Here is a 5,832-nt window from a genome sequence, read left to right on the forward strand (position 1 = left end):
GCTGGACTGAAGCCCTCAGTCACAGAGAGGTCGGTAGGTTGGTTACTGAAGCTTTAGGGAAAAACGTATCTCCTACTGAATTGCTTTCAGAATTCCATTTGGAGTGTACAATACTGTATTGATACCATTTCGTATTTTGTGTGTCCTGTTACCAAACAACACAACCATTCCATGAACTACAAATTGGCTTAATTCACGAAACGGGCTTTAGTCCATACAGTATTGTTAATAAAAAATTACGCTAATGCTCCATTTAAATTAAAATGGCTGTGTGCAATTGGCTGCCGCGTTTCACCACAAAGTACACAGTCAATCCACTTTACAATACATTGTGTGAAGAGCTGTGAGACTTCTCAACAACCTGATACGGCACTATATCAAACGTAAGGATTATTACTATAATTATTACTATTATCATTGTTACTGGAACTGTATCGGAACGCATTTAGCACAGCAGAATAGTAGATTCTTTAAGGGGACACCAGGAATGTCCCACAGCATTTTGACCAAATATATAAGAGAATCAGTGTATCCTAGCGCTCAATTGTTCATGCCTGTCTTGTGAATCCTGGCCAAAATTTTATAATTTAATATGTAACCCCATCTGTTGTCTCTAAACTCCTGCCTGCTACTCATTAATAGCGAAGAAATAATGAGTCCTTTTCATCTGCTCGTTTCAATCAAATACATTTTATTTCAGTTCCAATGATCGATTTGGGCAATGCAATGCAGCTTATATTTATACAGCGCCTCTCGCATTGGGAAGATGTCTCCAAGTGCTTGACAAAGCTGTTTGAGCACCCGAGTTGGGAGTGAGAACCGGATGTGGGGCAGGGGGTGGGGTGGGGTGGGTAATGGAGGAAAGATGGCCAAAGCTTGGTCAAAGAGGTACATTTTCTGACAAATACCCCATTTGACTGATTGCAACGACAGCTGCTAACAGATGAAGTCAAACGGTGCAAAGTGGAGGCTACAATAAAGTCAGAGGATTCATCATCAGAAGTAAACAGATGAGACTGTGAAGCCTGACATACAAGATGCGACAGGTCAAAGCTGTAAATTAGAATGATGCTGCGTTCAAACTGTGCCACCTGGTGTAAAGGCTTTCTAGGTTAGTTTCTGTGTATGTACGGAACGAGTAATATCATTGCATGAGATCCCTGCTATATTTAGCCAGATGTTATCACAGATGTAAGGTCGCGTTATAGGGTCAATCCTTTACCCAAGCATGTCGGGAGGACGTTTCAAAAGGCTTCACGGGATTTAACGGAGTAAATGCATTTTGTAGGCAAACCCAGCAACCAATTTGCGCCCCGCTTTACAGGCATGAAGCGAATCACCAATTTTATCAGGAGGATTATTAGCCAGGACAATAATTGAGAGAAACTCATTATTTTACCTTCCCTACCCAATGTTCTCCGTTTCCTTTGAATGTGTGATCCAGGAGCCGATTCGAGGGTACTTGTGCCATTATTTTTTATTTTTCCAGGTTGCTTGACAGAGGCACAAACTCATTCTTTGGGGACTGCAGTGCTAAATGAGACTGCCAGCAAATTCAAGTCTGCCATTCTCCAATGCTCTGTGCGTTTAGCTTCCTCCATTACTCTACTTTTGATGGCCATATTTCCAAATGAAAGTCACTACCGATGACTGTGTCAAAGAGTAACAAATATCCCATACCTGCCAAACGGATATTTGTCTCGAAAGCAAAGGGCGAGGCTTGTTCTCAGTAGTTTCCATTATTGAAATTGATTAACATCATGTGGCGAGCAATTGGGATGGGTTTGGAAGGAAAACCACAATCTCATTAATCAGCCGAAGGTGCTGAAATTTGCTATTTTAGAAAAGACGAAAGCAAACGCCTGTTTGGAAGTAAATATGAAAGTTGTGGTTCTTGTCGCAGGATTAAAACCAAAATCCAGTCAGTCAGACTAAAATATATATTTATTTTTATTAAAATTATACTTTTTCCAATGGAAAATGTGATGCAAAACACAAAGTGTTACCTTATCAATGTAGCTTCCTGGCCTGATGCCTGGAATAAACAGTGGGCACATATGGTCTGTTCACAGGCTGCGCCAATACTCCCTGTAAACAATGCCAGGAGGTATTCGATCACCTGATTTAACTCTTCCACTGGAGACTCGACAGCCTCTACTCAGCAGTGTCCCATTCGAAGGAACTTCCAACATACCAACTCTACCGGCACCACTTGGATGGGGTAAAGGCTGACACTAGGATCTCTGCTCATGTGTTAGAGGGCAAATGCCTGGCCTGGTGAACACTGCAGCCTCAAAAGGTAGCAGGTTTCGATCGCAATCTCTGGTGAGCTAATGGATAAGGAGGGAAATATCTCCCAACTGCTGGATAAGAGTTTGCTGATGGAAGGTGGCAGTGAGTCAAACTGAAGCAGACAAGAACCAACTTAACTACCAACAAATTGGATTTGTATAGCGCCTTTCACATCAGGAGGACATCCCAAACCTCTCAATGGTGATTCCTCCCGCTAGTCAACTCAAAGTGGGAATGGTGGCATTCAAGCCATTGTTTGACTACTGGATTTTATTTCATTTCCCAAAATATTTGCAGTGAGTAAATGCAAATAGATTGATCTGCATGACAAATATTGTCAGTTCAATATTGATCATGTGACAGAAGCAAACTTCATCCTGTTCATTCTTCTTCCCATTAAACGATTGCCTGAATTATAGCATTATACTTCACTCCCCTCCCCCCAACCTGTACTAAACCACATATCCAATCACAATGGTTTCTGTAGTTTAGCTTTATAGTTGTCTGACTGTACCACTATAGGAAACGAGGGCTTCAAAACTTAGATGTTTAAAAAAGGACATTTTTTTCAAAAAATGACTCATGACTCATGTTGTTATTACAATAAATGTTCCATCTTTCAAACTGACTTAACCAGTCAGTCACATTGTGGTAATAGACAAACAGACAAATGTGTGAAGTGGAAATATTGGTAGGAAAATGATCACATTATGCAAGAAACTAAGATAGTAGGCAGGTAGTCCCTTGGGACAGAAAGCTTGGACACTTGTGAGTGAAAGTGAATCACAAGACACAAAACATAGATTTTTCCAAACTTGGCACCATCTTAGATTTACAAAGTACACAATGGACAAAGTATACAGTCAACACAGAATTTATTTACAAATTTACATTGATCATTCTAATGTTCATGTCAGGTGAATTATTTTAAAGTACCAACTCTTATCTGGCCCGGTTGGTTTACTACTTTACATAGCAAAATGACAAAAGGCTTCATTTTCTGGTACGCATTAGAGCAAACAGTACACACATCAAGCCAAAATACGTGAACTCATTCAAAACCAAACTAATATCGTGTATTAGAGAAAACAACTGCTCAATATGTGTGTGCAAACTTCACAATCGCCATTCTCAGTTGATTGATGCTGAAAGGCATAAAGGGTTTCCGACAACTTTTAACTAATCAGCAGCAATAGATGTTGAAATTCTTAATCAACTCATTATAATCATATATTTAGAGTTTAAAGCACAGTTATCTTGGGCTACAATTTCTAAAAGTCTGTACTTAGGTAATTTCAGTGGACTGCTGTGGATACAATACTTTTCAGTATCGGTCTTTACAACATTATACCTGAACAAAATTATATCAATACAGTAATAATACTTGGATTTGAAATAGCGCCTCATCACGTTCTTGAGACTCCTCAAAGGGCTTCACAGGAATATATTGTAAAGTGGATTGACTGTATTTTGTGGACGGCAGCCAATTGGATTTAGTGCCCAAATTTAGCAGTAGCTTCAAGACTACGGTAGGAAGGTTGTACAGCTCTGTTTAATAATCAGCCTAGAAAGACATGACCAACACCTGTACTATAATTTGACATGCCCTATTTATTGCTATCAACTTTCATTCATGTAGCCCACCTTTCATAATCTCCAAAAAAAAGGTTAATTGATAAAATCATTAGGTATTTATGCACTTAACATACCTGATACCTAAAACTGCTCCATTTTGCAGCAGGGTGGATATTGAGACAAAACCCTGGATTTGATTTTAATAGGTCTGCAGTTTATATTTTAGTAAGTCTCTATTGTGTATTTTAATCCCAATCTTATTTTGATATTTAACCGTAACAAATTTAGTGAAAGAGAGAGGCAACATTTTTAACCATAATTTAACATGGGGTGTTACTTGACTTACTAAAGTACTGGTTTCTCCATTTTTAAAGTTAAGATTTACCTAATCTTACAAGAATATACAATTTAACTGGTAACCCAAAGCTATGCTTTCTTTCAAAGCTCTCCATAACCTAGGATTTTATATTAAACCAGACATGGGAGGTACTGCATTTGAGACCATTACTCTTTCAAAGCTTCCAAGAGCAGTTACTTGAATGTACAAGTCATACTGTCGCAATAAAAAAAATCTTAATCCTTATCTAATCTCAGTTAAAGTCTATACAGACCGTTAACTTCATGTGAAGTGATCTTTAGAAAAATTTGAGTCCCAAATAATAGCATATCATACAAGCCTTTTATTCAAAGCTTAAACTATGTAATTTGAGATACGTAATGATTAACTACCTCAAATAGATTTCTATATACAGGGCAAAAGCAGAAATATTTGCAGTTCAATCTCAAAAGCTCGTGGAATAGGGTTGATACAGTTTAACAAAGGTAGCAGGAATTAGTTTCCGATTCATTAAGATCAAAACTTTCCAAATAGGAGTGGGCATTTTGAAATGTAATGCCTTCCAATTTTGCACAATTTCTGAAAAATTGAAAACGACTTCAACTTCAGAATACATCCTGATTTGGAGCAATTTTCTTACAGATGTTCAACAAAAAACAGGACGCAGAGCAATATGAACCCATCCACCCACAATAAAAACAAGTTTGAGGAGGACTGAACTGCAGGCATTAAATAGAGATATTTTACATGCATACGTTAATTGAATACATTTTCTTAACATCTTGTTTTAAGAAAACTGCTAAACATAGTTTAAGGACAAAATTACAAGCAATATCTTAACTTTAGAGTCTATACATTGTTTACATCTCAACACTTGAATGCTGAGTAAAGGAACCTTGAAGTTTAATTAAATCAAAACGATGGACCCCAGTGGGCAATCGAGGTTCCACTGTATATTTGCAGTGTCAGTCTGATGATAAACGGAATGCAGATTATTTTTGAGGTACCACTGTGGTTTACAGGGTGAACTCTGTAAACACAATTTTACATTAGGCAAGATGTCCTTTCACATTTGTGTCCTTTACTGAACTGCAAACAATCTGCAAGTATTTACAATAGCGTGGATTCAAAATGAGCCTACTTTATTAAACATGATAATACAATTAACACTTTAAATGTATTTCACATTGTGGTTAAAGTTATTGCAATACTCTGGATCGAAGAGAAACTGTACAGAATCAAATCAAAACTTTTTAAATTGAAAAGTAATGGAAGGGCAAACTTTAACTTCAATACGAAAGACCTTATTAACATGGCAATTTAACAATTCACAGAAATTTTAAATACAATCCAGACATATGTGTAAGTGCAACCGCTCCTACTTGTATTTCCACTTTAATATAGTACCAGGAGTTGACAGGCCCTATTCCAAACTTCACAGAAACGCATTGTTTTTAGGATTTAGAATCAATTTTACTTTGTAGTGTTGCACAACAATGCTCCAACAGTGTTGAAATACTTAACTGTATAGCATTTAAGAATTTGAATGAAATTCCAGATTTTTTTGGGGATCAGCTGAGTGTCTGACACATGCGGAAACCCATCACCGTTGTTTAAGAGTATCCAAA

Source organism: Callorhinchus milii, unplaced genomic scaffold (genome assembly GCF_018977255.1).
Source record: "Callorhinchus milii isolate IMCB2004 unplaced genomic scaffold, IMCB_Cmil_1.0 Scaffold5, whole genome shotgun sequence".
In the NCBI taxonomy this organism is placed as follows: Eukaryota; Metazoa; Chordata; class Chondrichthyes; order Chimaeriformes; family Callorhinchidae; genus Callorhinchus; species Callorhinchus milii.